The sequence below is a fragment of the Patella vulgata genome, chromosome 6 (assembly GCF_932274485.2).
Source record: "Patella vulgata chromosome 6, xgPatVulg1.2, whole genome shotgun sequence".
In the NCBI taxonomy this organism is placed as follows: Eukaryota; Metazoa; Mollusca; class Gastropoda; family Patellidae; genus Patella; species Patella vulgata.
Genome location: NC_065884.2, coordinates 47,902,110 through 47,912,140, shown reverse-complemented (window position 1 = coordinate 47,912,140; position 10,031 = coordinate 47,902,110). Strand labels below are relative to the sequence as shown.

Genomic DNA, 10,031 nt, shown 5'->3' with positions numbered 1-10,031 from the left:
GATATGCTATTACAATTTAATGAAATAGCTAAAAAAAAATGTAAATTTAATATTTCTTATTTGACATAATATATAGTATAGGCATGGAGATTGTTGCCTTTGGTCTTCGCTGGTTGATAAAAAAAAGGGTACTTTTGGATTAGTTGCGATTCAACTAAATAGTTAAGCCAGACGTGTTTAAATCTATGTCAGATATACACGGTTTATCTTAGAATTTATAAATCGTACAAACGTGTTAGTGGTTTATGCTAGTTGTTTATGATTAAAATCGTGGTTTTAATCCTGGAGTAGTCGTGGTGATCCTACCAGATCTTATAATATATTAAGGTCAGTCTTAGCAATCGCGTTGGTTGGATCGAAACGTATCCGAACGTTTCTGCACGTACCAGATCGTGGACTCAGTATGGACAATCCTATCGTAATGACAATGGGAGCCCAGCAATAATAAGAGGTTAATGAACGCCCATGAAAAATATTTTACTCCCAGTATTAGGCGGTGCTTATATTTTTGATAAAAAGAAGAATCTTATATTGTTCAAAATTTTATTTTCTTGATGGGAGAGATAATTCCGCTTCGAGTAGGGCTCGAAAGTACAATTAGAAAGCAGATCTTGACGTTGTCTGAACCATTATATCTGTATCTTTACGTTAACGTATTATTGACTTGAAGAGATTTACCTAAAATAAAAGAAGACATGAATAACGGAGAATAGAAACAACGTGATATAACTTAAAAGAACTCTTGTCTTTACCACACTTGAAATACAACAAGGGATATCTGTAAAATATTGTCGGTTATCGTCAGATCAAAGGGAAACAACTGGATAATCACACCGGTGGTAACGTTGCTATCATTATGATTGACAGAACACGTGATAACAGTCACGTGACTGAAAATTATACCACTTCCTGCCACACAAAGAGCAGGCGCCGTGAAAAAATAGCCCTGTCTATATCAGCATGTATTGTAGCCTTGAAACCTTACCGTATTCCAAAAGTCAGCGTTAGCATTTTCAGACGTCATCATCGCCCCCTTAAATTTTTCTCAAAAAGTTTGGGAACTAAACAAAAAGTTAAATATGTAACCCTCACTCATAAAGAAACTTTAGTCTAATATGTAGGCTCCGTTTGTGGGCGTCCGTTTGTAAACAAAACACCCGCTGATGAAGAAAGTCCTGGCCGAAATTCGACCACCGGTATAACGACTATCGATTTAATTTAATTCCATACTACGCTGTATAAGCAGAAACGAGTTCTATTTCTATTTAACCAACTACCTTCATCCAGATACCACTACAGGAAAGTTCAAAATTTCGCAGCAAAGGCATCAGAAATCGAAGTCTAAAGAGAGAGAGAGAGAGAGAGAGAGAGAGAGAGAGAGAGAGAGAGAAATGGGGTTAAATGTCCATTCGACACAAACTAGGTCATTTCGGGACTAACACATGGTTTAATTTTATTTCAATAATTCGCTTGCGCGTAGGGGTCTTTAGCAGTGGGAGGAAACCGGAGGACCCGGAGAAAACCCACGAAGTTGGACAGGCAACCCTACTCCTTGTCACGTACAACCGGGGATTCGAAACCACGCCAGTTGACTCAATGACAGACTTCATGATACAGCGCGCACACGCTAACCATTCAGCCACCCAACCCCCCAGAAAACGAAGTCTAAACAATTGCTTTACTTATGTAGTATAAATAGTGACGTGCACGTAACGGGGAATGCTTGTCATTTATAAAATAGGCTACCTGAATAATTTGGGACGCTATCTTTTATACCGCGTTTCGAACCCAACACCCATTGTTACAAACTTTTCCAGCTGCATGTTCCCCTTTGACAATCCATGTTAAAGGGAGGTTTGGTGGCCGGATTGGTTTACGCCTTGGATCATAAGTTCTGTTATTGAGTCAATTGGCATGGTTTCAATTCCCTGCTTGTACGTGACAAGGAGTAGGATCGTCTGTCCAACCTCTTGTTTTTTTCGCCAGATCCCTACGCAAAAGCGAGTTATTGAAATAAAATTGAACCGTATGTTAGTCCCGAAATGACCTAATTTGTGTCAAGTGGACGTTAAACCCCATTTCTCTTTTTTCCCATGTTAAAACTACGTTGACAGCTTAAACAGAAATAATCTTATTACCGATTCGACTGCACTACAAGGTTTCGGTACGTCTGACCCATATCACATATGAGGCTTTCTCGGCAGTTGACCTTTCCTCTGAAAAAGACCCAGAAGTGTCAAGAAGACTCGAGGCAAAACGAAAATTACCAACATGGCTTCATGACTGCCAGAAAAAGTATCCGGTTTACAATTAGACAATTAAACCCTTACAATATGGATGTCTTAGAAATTCATTATTGCAAGTTAAATAATAAAATTTTGAAAGCTAATAAATATCGTATGAAGCATTTTCGTGACATGAGTTGACAACCTTATTTCCATGTTTTCCCATACGCAGACAACGACATTGTTTCTTAAAGTCCTTAGACGGCAACTTTATTACAAATTAACAGATATCTCTAGGAAAGGTTTTAGAGACATCTTCAACTAATAGATGTTCACAAATTGCTATACAATATTTTTGGGGATTCTATTGTCCTCAAAATAATGTCACCATAATTATCTACACCGGGTCAATAATATGTAACTTCAAAATAACTTTTTAGCAAGTTAGAAACAGAGACTATAGAAATCTAAACACTGAACTGAACAACGCGAACAAATATTAGATAGATAAATTCACTATCAACATATTAATAGTCTTGGCCTTTCTGATTTCCACCACACAGTCCCATATGTTTCAATAGTTTTCAGATCTGACTACTCAATAGGTCATACTTTTAAAAATCAAATAACTGTTTATTTTTATGATGACGTGTGTAGTGTGTGTGTGTGGGTGTGTGTGTGGTGGGGGTGGGTAAATGTCTAGGCAGTGGTATTTCTGCACACTCTTCCCCGAATTTTAACTGCTGGGGGATCTACCTACTCAATGTCTTTGTCCCTGAAATGAAATGGGGTTTAACGTACTCAGACTGAGCTTTGTGAGAAGTCAATCGTAGGTGTTTTATTAGTATTTACTTAGTATATGTGATAGAATGTGAGATGCTTTTATTGTTGATAGAAGATGTAGATCTGTTGAGATGGTCAGACTGATGTTGAGATATACCAGACAAGTTTTAATGGACACCTAGAATCACGATTATACCCTGTTTTTTGTTTCTCCGTGCCTAAAAAGTGACACTTCCGTTAAATAGAATGTAATCTGAACTACGCATGCCATAATAAAATGGAAGTTTTCTCGGAGATAAAATGGTCGAACAATTCTTAATGAAAACATTTTTACCGATCATGAAGAAGTACGAAGAACATGTTGCTCTTACGTCCAACACAATCTGACGATTTGGACAACTGCAGTTTAAAAGCTAAAATCAAAATAGTTCATTAGAAAGTTTCTATCCTCAAACGTTGGTGGTCTACATCCTGGTTTTAATAACTTTTCTAGTGCCACTTAACGTCGGTAAAAGCTAAACTATGTTTGGCCATAATAATACCGGTAGATATTATTTCCAACTATTTATTTAACACTCTCTATGATTTATGTTTATGCAGCACATAACGACAGAATGCACTAATGGTTGCTGTGAGACATAATGAGTTTTTAATAGCTGTTAAGTTTATTAAATTACACCTTCATGAAAAATAACTTACACGCAATATTAGTTTCGCAGTTCAAGCAACCTTCAATCCCTTAAGCTCCATAATGGATACCACAAAAGTAAACTAGAACAGAAGCGTAAAGCAGGAATTGTGCGTGAAGAAATATAAAAACCGAGGAACAGTAAATGATAGACATTCTTCAATAAAATCCGTAATTCCCCAGAGCATATCATTTTTTCCATTGGTTTTATTTTAATACAATTAACTGGTTTTAAAATTTACGAATTTTACAGCATAGAGCTGCACACATTATTAAACTGTGACGCACAAATAATACTATATAGATAAACAGGGGGTTGTAACTGAAAAAATATTAACGATACAAAAAAAAAAATGACTACTTTCTGTTGTGTCATGTACAGTAATTAATTAGGTCAATACGAAAATTTACTATTTAATTGAAATTCTGGCATCAATATTTGATGATGTTGTTGGGCTATTTTTAAAACTCTTATCATGCAAAAACCACTATTTTGTTCTCTGTTAGAAGCACTAAAAAAATTCATATTTCATGTTGAATTAATGACGTATGGCCAACTTGCTTATGTTGTAGCAATCATACCACAGTGTGTCTCAATATGATTTTACCATTACATGCTTGATAGAAAGTTTCACTTTAATGCATTCTGACGAGAGAGAGAGAACCCTTTGCATATTTACATCGGCGCTCATTTCCAATAACTAATGAATAAACCAGAGAAATGTCTAACTTAGGCTTATTATAAAATATTTTTCTTATCAGTTACATTTATGATATTCAACTAATTATTTCGTTATATACTGAATTATATTAGCTTTATGTGAAATTCAATAAAGTTTATAAAATCCATTCGGTTATTCAGTTTTTGTGTTTAGATGTTAAACCTCCAAAAGGCATTGACTGCCAATTACTTCAGAACATTATGGCACTGTGAATTCGATGGTTTGAAGATTTAAAAAATGCAGTAAATTGGAATAAGTCCTATCTTTAAAATAATATTATCAGATCGTAAAGTAAATTAACATAATCCTCAAACGCCACTCACTTTTCCAAATACATGAAAACATCAGTAAAAAAAACTGAAAGCATAAAATGTTTTTTATAACTTTAACTCATTTATTATATGTATATCTTTCAGTGACACATAACTGAAAAATCAACTTAGAAAAAAAGATAGGATAGACAAAATATACACGAGAAAACAGCTGATTAGCAACAAAGGCCATAACTTATAGCTTGTTGATTTGACAACTCTTTGACGGAACGAGGTGATTCTATTACTTTTTCTTCTGTCAAATACACAGTACTTTGTTAAACAAGCGAAAGCTTGAAATACATCAACACCAAGAACATATCAATACACGGTGTCGGTCTGATATATGCTCTTCTCTGGTTACACTTAAAGAAACGAGGGTTCTCAAAATGCGAAAATAAATACTATAGGAAAATAAACATCCATGTCTGCGAAGACAATTATCACATACTTTCCGTCTTGGTTTCCTTATCAAATATATTTTCCTATGTATGTTTTATTTGTCTTTCAGAGCTCAGGAGAAAATAGTGAAGTTTTCATTCAGAAGAATAATACGTTAACAAATAACTGTATTAGCATACCAACCGCGTAAAACAAACCAACAAAGATGTCATTCTTTGGTGACTAGAATGCACAAGTTTCCCATTCTCAACAAAATAATGTTGTGGAGAAAAAATAAATTTCATTTCAAATTTTTAATGAGTAGTTTCATACATCTGAGAAGCTATGGCATAACGGATTACTGGTATCGGTGTGTCACAAGGCTATGTCTTGGCACCGCTCTTGTTCAAACAATCCAGAAATTAGTGTACATGTTACACCTTAACCATCTTCAAAGGTTAGCTATGTATCAATATCGCGGTTACAAAAATTAGTTATTTTTTCCAAATTAAATATTATTGTTTTGGTATGAATATGGTTGATGTGGTGTCGAATACATATGTGATTATTTATTTAGGACACTAGATTTCAAAATATTTCTCGCATGCAGTTTCCAAATGCTTCCCCCATATTTATTAAATTCTATAGTGTATAAAATAACAGTTTATAAGAGATATATGAGATTTAGTTCTGCAATTAATACCAGAGATTGCTATCGTTGTCGAGCTCGTGTTGCACATTAATCATAAAAGTATAAAAATAATTGTTATCGAATATTTATTGAATTCTAATACGCGTGCACAAGAAAGCAGACGTCGTACTGTCGTGTCAGCTTGGTTACAGAAAGCAAATGTATAGGCCTCGAAACATTTAGGAACTGGGGATTGCTATCACTGGGGACATACTTATGTTACTAAGATTTATGAAACACAAAACACATGATTGAAGTATTAATACCTTGACTATTAAATTCATTATTGTAATAAGAGTGCATACAATAGCACTAATTTACTTAAATGTGGATTTGCTTTTCTCATTGTATTCTCTGTATCAGGGGGTGGGGGGCAGCTCGGACGCTTGTCCAGGGGCCCGGGGAGATATGCCTGGCAATGTTTTTGACAAAATTTGTTGGTATAGATTAATAAATAAACATTGTTGGTATAAATTAATCCAAACAATTCACTCTTACTTGATCGTAAAGTAGAAGAAAATCGGTTACTTTTCTGAATGTGGGTACCTAGTGGTTTGGGTAGAATTTTGTCAGTCTACTATTTTTGAAAAAATGGTGAATTGAAAACTATAAGCCGCCTGCCCGACCCGTCCTCGTTCCGTTTGGGCTATCGTCACCGTCAAGGCCTGTCAGTGATCATGCAAGCGGTAAGAGCGACTTGTAGGTCTGACAATTTTAAGCATCGAAAATAACTTGGCACATACTGATGAGACTATTGATGAGTTCGTTTCCATGTGTGCACGAATAGTTCCATTTGAATCAAGTAAAGCATAATTTTGGGTATTGAAAAATATACATGAATAGTTAATGTGATGAAAAAAATATATATATTTGATATGTTGACGTCTGATTTTCAGGGTTTTTGTTTTTCCATTTGTTTGCTTGCTTAAAATTTCCTGTCAAAATCGCGTACATCTGACAATTATTACATCATTAAAACGTAGTACATGTATAATATGGTATGTCATGATATGTTGTGTCAAATCTCAGTTTCTGTGTTTTAACAAAGTGACCTCCAGTTACCCCAGATATACGACAAAATGACGCTAGAAATCCCCAGTACCCCGCCGAGTTGCTTGTCTCTAGGACTGGAGGGACCTGTGGCGGGCCCGACTCTGTATAAATATATTTCTATATTTATTCATATCGTTAAATGTGCAATGCGGTAGGGATTTCATTCCGTGATCTCTCCATTTCTTTAATCAACCAATGTAACAATATATTGTGACCTAAAAGAGATCCCGTTCCTTATAATATATCTGAAAAATGACAGACTAAAACGTGTAAAAGTAAAGTTAGATCTCCTTCTCAATTATCGCTAAATTATACGAACCTACCTACTTATATTAAACTTTTATTATATACCCAACAATATAGGTATCAAGCGGGTTAGCAATGAAAAATATAGGCCTTATTGCGGGTTAGCTAATTAGTTTATGAACATGTACACGTGTAAATGATAATTCATGTAGAGGGAGACAACTACATTTTAGAACTAGAGATATTTCTGCCAACCTAAGCATTAGAATATACATAGACCCTATAATTGGATTGATAACTCGAATGCAGTAAATGTAACAATAGAAAGAAAATAAAAATGGCGAATTTTGTATTCTACTAAAGATAATTAATTTTTTAGTTCCTTTCTATTATTACACGAGTTTATTAATTAATTTTCCGGCGTTCTGACAGTAAAGGGGGTATAACTCTTGTTTTAGATGCGGTTAACTTTGTGTTGGATTTTTTATATCTTATTTTTTAGGAGTTGGGGCGGGATTAATCCGTCTATTCGCCTTATTCCGATTTTTTTTTAAATATGTGCCCGGAGCATTTCACACATACACCTGAAGAAAAGATGAATCACTACAAATACATTCAATTATCATTGCCGTCAACATCCAAAATGGCGTTCTATCATAACAAGTACAGACGACATTTTGACAGTCCTCTAAATGAAGAAACGTCAGTTTCTATTAGTCTAAGAGACAGTCATCCATTACTTGATACGGAGTCATTACAAACTGGGAAAAATAATACAAGTAAACTACTTTTCATAATGGTTGTCTGAAATTAATATCAGTTCATCATTTTCTGGTGTCAAACCTTAGAGGTAGCTTTATAATTTGATGAACTAGAACACCCCTATGTTTGATATAGAGGAAATCAGATACCAAAAATACAGAATTTTCCAAATTCATATATAACTCATAGTATTCAGTAGATCTATGTCTGACGTCGTAGCGCATGGTACTACCCTAAATGTGAAAATGTTTTTATGAAAATGCAGTGGTGGATAATTGCATGGTTGCATAAACAAAATTTATACCCATCATACATGATACATAAAACCCAATGAAATAGACAATTTTATTTTTAACTCAATCGAAACGGTCTAACCATGTAAAGGAGCAAAATCTCAATATTAGCCAATATGGTCCATTTCAATCTATATTGGTGTTATCTTCCGTGAAAATATGGGATGATAATATCCAATATTTAAGACACAATGAACGTTTTAAAATCAGTCCAAGACACCATGTACTCTAAGGATTGAATGGTTTCGCGCGCCGTGTGTATTAAACAATGAAAAACACTATTAAAAATGAATCCCCGGTTGTACGTGGCAAGGAGTAGGGTCGCCTGTCCAACCTCGTGGGTTTTCTCCGGGTCCTCCGGTTTCCTCCCACTGCTAAAGACCCCTACGCGCAAGCGAATTATGTAAATAAAATTAAACCATATGTTAGTCCCGAAATGACCTAGTTTGTGTCGAGTGGACGTTAAACCCCATTTCTCTCTCTCTCTCTCTATTAAAAATGACTGATTCACAAACGACAAAATAGTAATAAGAAAACTCGTGTGGAATGGATTAAGCACGCGCAAACGACTGCCGTTCAATTCGAAATGTTTACGTATTTCACTGAACATAATTGATTATAAATTACAACAACAAAAAAAAGATTGAATGTAAATGTTCGTCCTTCCGTCCGTTAAGATAAATATTATGGAGATATTTCATATAAATATTTGATATGATGTGTAGAATACGCATATCTATAACGTGTTTTCCTTCCTTGTCGGACACTTTTTGCAATACTTCGAGCGATATTGACAAAGATAAAACGCTTTAGTAGGTTCTTGTTGGCGATTTGAAGAACCGGATTTATTTTTCACAGTTAAGTAAACCAATTTTAAATCAGATTACTATCAAATTTTTCTTATTGGTCACTTGGACATAGACTAAGAAAATAGAGGGAGAATATCAAAATTCAAATTTACCCAGGTAGTAGTTGTTTTCTTTTTAATTCGGACAAGACAAATGATTGCTATAGCCCCTTATTCACTCTTCGCTTTTGTTTTCCCGAAACGACTGGTGATTGAATGTTTTTTTCTTTGCTGGAACTTCCACTACCCTCTATGATCTGTCACACACATATGGCATGTTCAAATTCCTCTAAATCAACCCTCTAATATAATTTCCAATCAGGGGTTTATAATTTAGAAATAAATCAAAAGAAAATAGTCTATACAGTTTCATACTGTAACACTTTGGTCCTTTAGACTATTTTGGTTCATTACAAAATTGTTACTTTACTCTGTCTATAGAGTTAAATCACACGTACTTAATGAACGCGAATATATAGAGGATATTTGTCGTTTTAGAGTGAGTAACATATTTTATTTCATCGAGAAGCAAGAAAACTTATTCGTGAAAATATAAACGTTTTCTTGCTTAGAGATGAAATAAAATATGTTTTTCACGACAAAACGACAAATGTTCTATTTATTTTATGATTTTACAATCATTTTAGGTAAAAACAACTAGCCAGTGGAATAACACTTTTATTTCACTGATAAAACGCGGTATTCCACTGCTGATCATAAAATAAATAGTTATACATAAAAAAACAGTGATATTTTGGTTAAATCATAAGCATTGTCAAAATATCCATCAAATTCTGGCTGTTTATTGACCTATAATTGGTAGACCAAAAATAGGTAATGGTTCCTATCTTACTTGTGGGAAATAAAGAAGTTTATTCCATATATGGGTTGGAAATTAACGTCAAGGTTATCGAAGGCCTGCAGAAATTAGGGGGTATAAATTAGGGGTAGAAGCGAGTTGAATCAGAACTCACCCTGAAATTCCTAGCAGCCATTATCATTGAGAACGAGGAACCTGCAAAGCCATTA

At 34.6% G+C, this 10,031-nt stretch overlaps 1 long non-coding RNA gene across 1 annotated transcript; it reads right to left on the bottom strand.

Moving 5' to 3' along the window:
- Positions 1-616: 616 nt before the first annotated feature.
- Positions 617-10,031, bottom strand: LOC126823940 (uncharacterized). The gene is made up of 3 exons (XR_007681381.1): positions 9,977-10,031; positions 2,139-2,216; positions 617-678 (listed from the first exon to the last, which is right to left on the bottom strand). It is a non-coding gene; the product is annotated as an uncharacterized LOC126823940 (long non-coding RNA).